Raw genomic sequence first — 12329 nt, 5'->3', positions numbered from 1 at the left:
TCCTCAGATAAAGAATCACATTTCATTTCCAAAATAGTGCAACAGATTAGTAGCCATCTGGGAATAGATTAGGAACTTCACACCCCATACCGCCCCCAATTTGCTGATTTGCAGCAAATCAAAAGAATGGGGCAAGAAGTTAATCTACCCTAGCCCAAGCTCTTCCACTAGCACTATTGCAATTCAAACTAAGTCTTGAGCTAAAGGAATGCTGAATCCTTTTGGAATGCCTTATAGAAGACCATATAGAATACAAGGGGAATGTCCAGAATGTCCATCTACATGGTGGCATTAAGCAAACAGCTCAGAGTAATTGAGAGACATGTTGCTGGAACTCGGAGCAGGGAGTTAGATAGCCTGGGGATGATGTATATGTTAAGTCTCTTACAGAGAAGACTTCGGAACCACAGTGGGAGAGACCACTGCGAGTACTTCTCACCACCTTCACTGCAATCAAAATCAAGGAGCAGAATGCCTGGATCCATCACCCTCGGGTGAAGAAGGTCCACAAGCCCCTTCAGGAGTGACACCAGGAGACAATGAGCTGAGACTAAAACTTACTCGGGCAAAATGAGTATATTGCGGTCGGGAGTAGTTCATACTTCAGTTTACAGAATTGCTTTGTATGTAATTATAACTGAAGTTTTAGAACTAGAGAGTACCTCTATCCAAAGCAATGCTGAATGGCCTTGGTCCCAGGCATTTAATCAGTATACTGGATCCATGGGAAAACCTTCTGAGATAAAAGATTTAAACATATCTACTGTAGTAATCCACGAGAATCATGTATGTGAGGAGCAAGAATGGCAGGAACAGGAACTGTGGACACTTCAAGGAATCTGAGGAGAAGAAATCAAAGTAAAGTGCTGGGTCATCAATAGGAGGGCTTATGAGAGACCAGATGTAATTAGTGTCTGAACCTCCCCTGGTGTATATGAACACCAGGAAGTCTGTGATAGCGTAAGTGAATCAGACTGTTAGTGTAATTTCACCTTGATACAGCCTGTAGAAGTGACATGCCTTTGAGCTCGAATTACTATTCAAAGTGGACACTGCACTTTTTACCACAGCAGCAGGGCCTTATACACCCCATACTAGTTCAGACTCTACCCAAACTCCAAACTTGAACCTAACGTAGTAAAGAATGTGACTGGTGTGTTTGGACACTGAACAGAGTATTTCTCACTTTGAAATTCATCCAGTCACTGACCAGAAAACTGTGCTCGTATATACTGGAAAAGGGTGTATGCTTGAGAACTGCTTGTGCTGCTGTACAAATTGATAGCAATGATGTTATTTTGTCTAGTAGAAACCATTCTAATCTCTGTATTTATAATTTTGTTAGGATTATCTATTATATTGTTAATTTGGAACTGTAGAATGCTACAACAAATAGCTGTACTAACCTCTTTGTCAAACGTACATGGTGAAGCGTTAAAAGACACTTATTGTCGTGGAGGTTTTCCTTAAGTAAAAGAATTTACTTATTTCCTAGGAAAGGGGGGAATGAGACAGAGTAAAGATCCATTCTGAATTAGGTGAAGTGTCTAAGAAAGGTGAAAAGTCTGTGAGGCCAAAGCTGAAGGAAAAACTCGCATGCCAAGACAGCAAGGAGACAGAGAAAGAAAAACAGAAAGACCACAAGGTCGATTTGCCCCCAACTTAGAAATTCCTTTGATAAAGAAGAACTGGTGCTAAATTTCACGCGGAATGAATATGTATGAACTTATTTTGAAACTGTATGCATATACATTTGGAAGGGGGATAAAAGAAGACCCGAGGTCTTCAGAGGTACGCATGCCTTTTTGGGGGACTTGCATCTGGCACGCGTTGTAATAAAAGCATACCGGGCTTTACAACTTTTACAAAGTTGTGAGGTTTCTTCTTTTCTCCGCAAAACACTGGTCACTGCGGTTCGTAATCCTGGGGAAGTTTCCCGATTTCCATCTGCAAGCACTCGTATTATGAGTGTCTGAACGGCATCTCCGGTACCAGAGTCCTGCAGCCTGGCATTCCCGGCGCTTGTGACCCATGCCTCCGCATCGGTAACATTTCGTGCGGCCTCTTCTATTTGCTGGTGGCAGTGCAACTGACGCTTGAAGAGGTGCAAGAGCAGCTAACACCTGAATCTGAGAGGTCCCTAGCCCTAATTGTGCTACGCATTCATTTACAAGCCCTTGCCAATGAGCATTAGATAACAATTGCTGGGGCTGAGATAAGATTAATTTAGTTATCTCATGACAATCATTCTCCAGAAGGAGAAGATTGGCATCAAAAATATAATCTAACATCTGTTTGGCTGGCTCATTTTTCACTTCAAACTGACTAACAGTAGATCTCAGTTGAGACAGCAATTTCGAATCAAAATCTGTAATAGTAGCCTGCATGCTGCCTCCCTCCTGCGCCGTGGATACAAGACAAGCCAGCTGGGCACCACCTCTGATAAGCTCCCCATCCCCCCCTTTCATAGCGTCTCTGGTGAGCATAGCCCAGGCCAACATCCGTTCCCTTACAATAGCCCCCGCTAGGTCGTTTTCCGCCCCAGGGATCGGCTGATTGATTTTCGGGAGCTGATCGGGGGGTCTCGGCCATGGCTGCTGTTGTTCAGGGGGTGCGGAAGCCTCAGAAGCGCGCTGTATAGCCTGGCTTGCTGAAGAGGGCGGCGAAGCAGGTAATAAAACCGTCCTCATTGCAAGGGCCAATGGTAATCCCCTGTCCGGATCGAATCCTTTATTAAACCCATGAGCGGCGTTAGCCTGCTGGGCAGCCTCTTTCTTGGCCTGAAACTGCAGTAATTCATTGCGAACGACCCGCCATAATTTACCTAACTTCTTGGCAGTTTTATCACCATTTAAAGTAGCCTCCCATAATAAATCACCGAATTTACGCCATTCCGTTAACTCGTGAATCGTATGGGGGTTAATAAAAACTCCCCTAGCATAGCTGTCAGCCAAAAGCCCTGGTAATTCCTTTTGCAAATCTACCCCCTTAACCTGCCTTTTTTGTAAAAAGGCAGTCAATAATTCATATGCTGCTTGCCTTTCCATACCTAAAATCATCAGCGCTGATTGCAGCCTCTTCAAGGTCCGTGCAGCACCTATCAGTCGGGCTCGCCTGTACGACACCCAAGGCGCGACGCGTCTCAGCTTCTTTTTTATCCCTTTTGTTGTGTTTACTGCCGCCCGGGCTGCTCGGACCTGACCCGTTTCTTTGCTCCTTCGTGGTGCGTTGCTGTATCACGATCGGGTGTCACCATTTTTAGAAGCAAAGGGAGACAACCCATCCTTTGATCAGCATCAAACTCCGATTTATTCATCCACCATGCACATTTTATAACAGTGTTAATTAAGCTCATACATATTGCAAAACCTGAGCTCATCATAGGTTACAGATTACACATTAATCCCTCCTTTTGTTTTCAATACCTGTGGTTTGTTATTGAAACCAAGATTTGTTTTCTCACCCTGATATGAATGGCTCTCAAGGCCTCCATGTTTGTCACTTTTGCTTTCCCAAAGCAGCCAAGGACAGAATGTTTACCTGTTATGAAAAAACAGCCTGAGAACTCCGCTGTTTACAGAAATATGCCTGAGAACTTTGTTGTTTACAGATATAGGCTTGAGAATTGCTGCTTACAGCTGCCTTTTATTTTTCCATCAGCTGTATATTTTCATGGCCTCTTTCTTTGAGCCATGTTTGAACAAAGCTCTCCACACCCCTGGTGTGACTGCATTTTTTTTTGCCAATACTGTGTTGGTACAAAGCAGTTAATAGTCATGTTTTTTTGAATTCATAATGTCTCTTGGGGTGGAGGCTTGCATGCATTTCTGGTCCTTAGATGCGGAGGATCATTAACGGGACATCACGCCATGATCAATATGATCAAGTTAAGCCAATTTATTACAAAAAGCAAGCTATATTTATACTGCTCTCTATTGTTCACACCTCAAGCTAATACATGATTGGTAAAATCCTTTTTACGCGCGCATTTTAATATTTCAGTTAATTTTAGTTAGTCTTTCTTCTTCATGCATCTCGCTGCGGTTTTCTTGTCTGTCTTTGCATCCTGAACCGTCTGCTTCTGTGCGTGTTCTTCTTCTTTTGTGTCCTTCAAGGGCATAGTGACCTTACTCAGTTTCTATGAAGGCTGGATTGTGCATATGTTGCATAAGTCCATTGTCCTGCAAAAAACCCTCAGCACTCCTCCCAGTGCTTTCTGGTCATTCATGTGCCCTTCAGCTGACTGGTTTCAGCTTTGAGCTTCAGGGAATTACCCAATCTTTCTGAAGCTCAAATAAATATCATATTAGTCAACATCTTAATTGTGTGTCTATCTCAGAGAATTACCTTTTCTTTTGTCTTTGTCTAAAACTGTTGCTGTACAGAAATCTCTTGGGGATGGTGGACATGTCAGATGCTGCTGGGACATCCCAGAGCACTAGGACCTTGGCTCTGCACAGGAGAGCTCTTCATCTCCTTTCTCTCTTTTCCTCCCTCTTGGCATGGAGGAAGCTCCTGACTTCAGCGTGTGACTCAAGTGTGCAAAGAGCAAATCTGGGCAGAATTGGGGCAGGGAAGGTTTGGGGGGACATTGGGATCTGTGCTGGGCACAGAAGGTGTTTTCCATTGCTCTGAGGCTGTCTGCTGTGGGAAGTGGATTTAATATCCACCAGAGGGATGACTTTTGCATTTGATGGAGCTGTGCCTTCCCTTGGCTTTGTTGGCTGAAAAGATACAGAGCAGCACACACACAGCTACCAACTCCTGGATTCCAGCAGTGTTCAGATAGAAATTCCAACAGGAGGTAGGGTCAAGATGTGTGCTTTCCTTGTGGTCAGCCTTCAATACCCCTTGGACTTCCTGGGCCCTTCCCCCAGGTGGGCCTTGGGCTCATTTGGTCACTCAGAGTCTGGACTGGGGGCTCCAGAGGTGGCTGTGGAGCATTGCCTGTGCTGTGCCAGGGACGGGCAGACACTGCTGGGCTGGGATAGAGGCTCTGGGGGGATTGGGGTCACAGGGCAGGGCAGGGTTGGGGTTGCAGGGCAGGGCAATGCTGGACCTGCCCCTTCCTCCCCCACACACAAAATGTTTAGAGCCAACAATCTCCTCCAGTCTGTCACAACAGGGAATGCTGGAAGTGAAATCCCAATTGTGGCCATGGGCACCTGGCTGAGAAGGACAGTTCTTTTCCATAGGAAGGAAAGCACAGAGCCTCAGTGTTTGGAAGGCAGGTGAGAGTCTCACTAGGCAAGGCCAGCCAGACTTTTAAGGAATGGCAGATTTTTGTCTGGGAGCAGTCTTTGGATATAGGGAATTCTGGAGGTGGAAGTTCAATCTCAGCCATGCGTGCCTGGAGAAGTAGGACAGTTCTTTCTCATAGGGAGGAAAGCACGGAGCCTTCCCCAGTGTTTTGGGGACAGATGGGAGGTTACTCTCCTGAAACCATTACCAGCCAGATTTGTCCTGGCAAAATTCCTATGGGAAGAATCCCTGGATATAAGGAAATTTGGAGGTGAAATCCCAACTCTGGCAATGGGTGGCTGGAGCAGAAGGACAGTTCTTTTCCATTGGGAAGGAAAGCACAGAGCCCCAGTGTTTCAGCAGCACATAAGAAGTGACCCTCAACATGCAAAGGTCAGTTGGACCAGTCAGGCAGTCCATGGGAGGCCAAACCAGTCAGACCTGTTCTGTGTGCCCTTGGTTTCATGGGGCTCCCTAGTGTCACAATGGTGCCTTGGATCCATGGGGCCCCGCAGTGTCGTAATGGTGACTTGATTCCATGGGTTCCAGCAGTGTCAAAATGACCTCTTGATGACAAGAAGACCTGCAGTGTCACACTGGCCCCTAGGTTCGATGGGGTCCCATAATGTCACAGTAGCCCCTAGGTGTCATAAGGCCCCACAGTGTCACAATGGTGCCAAGGATTCCATGAACCCTTGCAGTGTCACAATGGTGCCAAGGATTCCATGAGCCCTTGCAGTGTCACAATGGTCTCCGTGGCTCCCCAGGCCCCACAATGTCACCTGGCTCCTCTGTTCCATGAGATCTGCAATGTCATAATGGACCCTTGGACTCTGTGTGTTTGCAGAGTCACAATGGTCTCCTCTGGCTCCACAGTGTCACAATGGACCTTTGATGACAGGAGGCCACTTGTGTCACCCTGGAGCTTTGGTTCCATGCAGCCCTGCAGTGTCACAAAGGCCTCTTGGTTTCACGAGGCCCCACAATATCACATCACAATGGGCCTCCCAGGGTCACAATGGTCTCACTGGTTCTGTGAGGCCTCACAGTGTCACAATGCTCTGCATATTCCATGTGGCCCCATAGTGTCACAATGGTCTCCATGATTCCATGAGTCCCCTGAGTGTCACAATGGTCTCTGTGATTCCATGGTGTCCCTCAGTGTCACAATGGCCCCTTGGTTCCATAAGGCTGTAAAGTGTCTTAATCGTCTTTGCATGGTTCCATGAGGCCTTGCAATGTCACAATGGACCTTTGGCTCCATGGAGTCTCGCAGTGTCACAATTACCCCTTGGTTCCATGACATCCCAAAGGGTCATAATGGTCTCCATGGTTCCAATAGGCCTTGTAATGTCACAATGGACCCTTAGTTTGATGGGGCCTCACAGTGTCACAATGATCCCTACATTCCATGGAGCCAAACAGAGTCAGTACAGTCCTCTTGGTTACATGAAGCACAGCAATGTCACAGTGGTCTCCATGACTCCATGAGGCCCCACAGTGTCACAATGGTCCTTTGGTTCCATGGGCCCTGTGCTGCTGCATTTCCCCCTCCCCTTCTCAGGCTGCCCTGCCAGCTGAGGAATGCTCCTTGGGCCTCGGCCTTGGCCAACAGCCCCTGGGCTCAGCTTCTCTGCAGCTCATCACAAACACTGTCTGCTCCAGGCACTGCTGCTGCCCAACCAGCTCCTGGTTTCTGTAGGAGCAGCCCTGGGAACTGGTTTTGTTCCCTCAGTGGCACAAAATCCCTGTTCTCAGACTGCCAAAGAAAGTTGTTGATGCCAAGTGCGGCCAGGATGAACCATTGCTGGGACTGGAGCCCCTCTCTTGGGGCCCTGCAGACAGCGCTCCAAAAGGAGCCCTTGGAGCTCTCCTGGGCCAGCGACTCCCTCTGAATGGGGCCTCTCCCAGCTGGGAACTCTCCCGTTTGCTGCACGCGGGGATCCCAAACAACGATGGAGCCTGGGCCGATCCCCCCACTCCTCCAGGCTCGGCCCTTCGCCTGCTGGGGAGATGGCAAAGGATCCACAGGGAGCATTTCCTGCCCTCAGGGGAATTTCTCACAGGTGCCTTGCACTGACTCTTTGTGTCTGTGTGCACACAGGAGTGCCTGTGCTGGGGAAATGTCACAGAAATGCTGCTCTCTGAGGGGCTTGAGTGCCTTGGATAGCTGAGTCAGTCAGGCCTTTAGGTAAGGTTAAGGGTTGTTGAATGTTATTCCTCTGTTAAATTGCTAAGTCATAGGTTTTAAGTTAGACTAAGTACTGTTAAGTGCTGTTCTTTTGCTAAAATGTGAAGTTGAAGGTATCTGTTAAGGTTAGGGTATAAGTTAAGTCCTGTGAAATTAGAGCTCTATTAAGCTTTTAGGCCGTATTCCTTTTATCCTTGTCCTCACTATCCTTGTGTCACACACACACAGGGACAATTCTTGGTTCATTTCTGGTTTGATTGCCTGGATCTGGATTTTCTTTGGCTTTGTTATTGCTTTGTTTCCTTGGTGTGCCTGAAGTGTCCAGTCAGAAGCAGAGTGACTCTTGCCAAGAAATTTTGTGCTACTGTCCCTTAATATTAAATCTGGTTTTTACTGATCCCTTGCTGGGGATTTTTCAGCGCTCTCCAGCCCTCGTTCATAACAGGGTGAAGGAGCCCTGGCCCAGGCTCTGGCCCTGGGGGACATGGGGACGCTGCCGGAGGTCCCTGTCCCCCTTTCCCACCACCCAGGGCCCGGGTCCCCCGTCCCCGTGTCAGGCTCTGGGGTCGATCTCGTGGAACATCCTCTGGGGGAGGCTGTGGGGCCGGGGGCGTGGGGACCTGGGGGGACAGGGGACCCCACTGTGCACGAACAGCGTTGGACTGCTCTGGGGGGAGCTGTGAGGGGGGCTGGGGCAGAGTGACCTCCCCAGTGACCTCACACAGCCCTTGTGATGCCACACACCCTTCCTGTGATGTCACACAGCCCCCTATGATATCATAGAGCATCCCTGTGATGTCACCATGTGATATCATACAGCCGCTCTATAATGTCACAGAAGACTCTGATGTCACAAAATCACCATGTGATGTCACTGTCTGTTCTGTGATGTCAAAGCCTGCTCTATGATGTTTCACGGCCACCCACTGATGTCACAACCGACAGTAATGTCACAGAGCCATCCTCTATGATGGCAGAATCTGCTCTATGACCACATACCCTACTCTATGATGTCACAGCTCATTCTGTGATGTCACAATCACTGAATGATGTCACAAAGCCCTCTCTGTGATGTCACATTGACTCTCTGGAATGTCACAGCATATGCTTTGACCTCACAGCTGGCTCTATGATGTCATACAACCATGCCATGCAGTCACACCCTACTCTGTGTTGTCACAAAATCCCCTCTATGATGCTGTAGCTGCTCAGTGACCTCACACAAAAAACTCTGTCATGTCATAGCCCAATCTGTGAACTCACAGAACCCACTCTGTGCTGTCACACAGTCCCTTCCTGACATCACAGCTGCTCTGTGCCTCTATGACACAGCCACACAGGTGCCCTCTCAGGGTTTGGTGCTCTTTTCATCAGACTCAGTCCCCCAGAGAGGGCTCAAAAAATTTCTCAGGAACTCAAAGTTACATTGAAACACTGAAATTTCTTGTACTTTAAATAGATCCCTGTGATGCACAAGACTGACAAAGTGTCTCCAGATTCCAGGTAGAGCAGAACACTGGAGGCAGCGATGACAGGTGGGGACAAGCAAGGGAAAGGTGTCTCTGATGCTGAGCAAACCTGGATGTGTTTCAGGAATGCGAAGGGGCAAGGCTTGAGGGCCAGCCCCTGGCAAGACACATCCTGTCCATCCGTCATTGCTCAGGGCTCTTCCCGGGATGGGCACTGGCATGTGGGGATGTGCAATGCCGAGGGCAGGAGCATGGGGTGGCCCCTGCCAGGCTGCTGAGCAGGGACAAGGAGGCAATGAGGCCCCAGGCCTGCAAGGGTCACTTGTCCCCTTGTGGCCTCAGGCCCAGGCCCAGCAGCCATGGCCAAAGTGCTGCCCAAGTTGGCTCTTTCAGGGCTGTCTTGCAGCTGCTGCCCATCCCTGTGCCCTGTGCAGCCCAGGCTGTGCTACAATGTCCCTGTCCTGCGCCTCTGTCCCTGCAGGCTGTTGGCATCCCCCGGCTGCCCCACCTGGCTGGCCCCTTCCTTTGCTGACAGCTCTGCCTCCTGCCTGCCTCTGCCTGCCCACACAAACCCTTGGGCCTGATACCAAAAGCTTCATTCAATTCACTACCAAAAGCCTAATTCAAAAGGGTTAATTCAGTTTTTACTCTGCCTATGGACATTTAGCACAGGAACAAGGCATGCAGGGGCTGCTTTCCCATCAAGGGTGGTTGGAAGGCAAGAAGAAGATATTTGGCTCAAAAATGCAGTGATAGAAAAAAGAAGGAGTGAAACTGGGAACTTGGGGTGGGTTTTATGGTAATGGGTAAACTGTCATACACATTTAGTGACACTGGTAGAATTACATGTCCACATAAGGTTAGGAGTTATCCCTCACTAGACCTCAGGCCTGAATAAATGGTACCTTCTTAAATAGCAAATTAGTGTTAAGGAGTCTTATTCTGATATTTTGGATATTTGGTGATGGCAAGGCGTAACAGAACCAAGGAGTCAGCTGTGACACTGAGCAAACTCATGGAACAAAGGGTCCATTGTGACACAGCAGAACCCCATGGAACCAAAATCCATCATGGAATACTGGGGCCACATTGAACCAATGGTCCATTGTGATACTGCAGCTCCAAGGAGACCATTGTGACCCTGAGAAACCTCTTGGAAAAAAGGGTCCATTCTGACACCGCAAGGCCTCGTGGAACCATGAGTCCAGATTGACACTGCAGAACCTCACAGAACCAAGGTGACCATGTTCTACTATGGAACCTCATGGAACAAATGGTCCATGGTGACACTGCAAAACCAAGGAGACTCCTGTGGGCAGTGTGAAAGCTCATGGAACCAGAAGTCCATCGTGATTCAGCAAGGCCTTATGGAACCAAGAGTCCCTTGTTAAACTGTGGGGCCTCATGGAACCATGAGCCATTGTAACACAGTGTGGCCACATGGAGCCAAGGCGCCACTGTGACACTGTGGATCCAAGGAGACCATTGGGACTGAGGAACCTCATGGAACATTGTTACACTGTGGGACCCTGTGGAACCAAGGGGAGCACAGTGACTTTGAGAAGCCTCATGGAACAATGGAGACAGTTCCAACACTTTGGGGCCCACTGGAACCAAGGGGGCATTATAGCATTGCAGGGCCTCATGGAATCAAGGGGACTCCAGTGAACTCTGTGGGTGTCCATGGGATGAAGGGTCCAATGGAACCAAGGATACCATTGTGACACTCTGGGGCCTCATGGAACCAAAGGTCCATTTTGACACAGCAGGGCCTCATGGAACTATGGAGGCCACTTTTACACTTTGAAGCCTTGAGAAACCAAAGGGCCATTGTGGCACTTCAGAGCCTTGTGGAACCAAGGGGACCACAGTGACACTGTGGGGCTCTATGAAACCAATGATCTATTGTGACACTGCAAGGCCTTATGGAATCATGGAAACCATTGTGACGCTACAAGGCCTCACTGAACCAAGGGGCCATTGTGACACACTGCAAGGCCTCATGGAAGCAAAGAATGATTGTGACACTGTGGAGTGTTGGCAGGCCAAGTAACAGTTGTCACACTGTGTGGCACCATGGAACCAAGGAGGCCATTGTGACACTACAGGGCCCCATGGAACTAGGGATTTGTGTAACAGTGCAGGACCCCATGGAACCAAATGTCCATTGTGACATTGCTGGGCCTCATGGAATCCTGGAGGCCACTGTGACACTTTGAGACCTCGTTGAATCAAGGGGCTCTGCAGGGCCTCATGGAACCTTCTGACATTGTGACTCTCCATGAAACCAAGGGTCCAGTATGACACCATGGAACCAAGGAGACAGTGTTTGGCAGTACAAAAGCTCATGGAAGCAAAAGTCCATTGTGGCATTGTGGGGCCTCACAGAACCATGGAGACTGATGTGACAGTTCAGGACCCACTGGAACCAAGGGGCCATTGTGACACTGCAGGGCCTTGTATAACCAAGGGGACATTGTAGCCCAGCGGGGCCTCATGGAATCAAGGGGATCACAGTGGCCCTGTGGGGCTCCATAAGGGGCCATGGGGCTCTATAAGGGGCTGTGGAGCTCTGTGAGACCATGGGGCCATTCTGACTGTGGAACCAATGATACCAATGTTACAATATGGGGCTTCATGGAACCAAGGAGGCCATTGTGAGCCAGCAGGGGAACCCACTGAGACCATTGTGACACTTCAAGGGCCATTGTGGAACTGCAGGGCCTCATGGAACCAATGAGACCATTGTGACATAGCACAGCCTCATGGGAGCAATGGGACCTTGTGACACTGTGGGGCCTTGTAGAGCTATGGGGCCCTTGTGACCCTATGTGGCACCATGGAACCAAGGAGAGCACTGCAGGGCTCCATGGAACTGAGAACTCATGTGACAGTGAGTAGCCCAATGGAACCAAGGGGCCATTCCATACTTCAGGGCTTCATGGAACCAAGGTGCCATTGTGATACTGAGGAACCCAAAGAGACTATCGTGACACTGAGGGGCTTCATGGACCAATGAGACCATTCTGACACTCTGAGTCCCCCATGGAACCAAGGGGCAATTGTGACATTGCAGGTCCCCATGGAAGCAAGGGACCAGTGTGACACATCCAGGCCTGGCGGAACCAAGGGGCCATTGTGACCCTGGGGAACCCAATAGAACCAAGGGGCCATTTTGAGACTCTGTGACCTCATGGAACCAATGGGCCATTGTGGCATTGCACAGTCCCATGGAAACAAGGAAACCATTTTGACACTGCAAGGCTCCATGGAGGCAAGGAGCCATTGTGCCACTGTGGAGCCGAGGAGACCATAGTTATATCACTGGGCCTCATGGAAACAAAGATCTGTTGCGATCCTACAGGGCCTCATGGAACCAAGGGGCCGTTGTGATGTTTCAGGGTCCCAAGGATCCAAGAACATGGAAC

Source organism: Melozone crissalis, unplaced genomic scaffold (genome assembly GCF_028551555.1).
Source record: "Melozone crissalis strain CALT ecotype California unplaced genomic scaffold, PUWL_Pcris_2 ptg000049l_1, whole genome shotgun sequence".
In the NCBI taxonomy this organism is placed as follows: domain Eukaryota; kingdom Metazoa; phylum Chordata; class Aves; order Passeriformes; family Passerellidae; genus Melozone; species Melozone crissalis.
The sequence above is the reverse complement of the archived record's forward strand: the minus strand, read 5'-3'. Positions refer to the sequence as shown.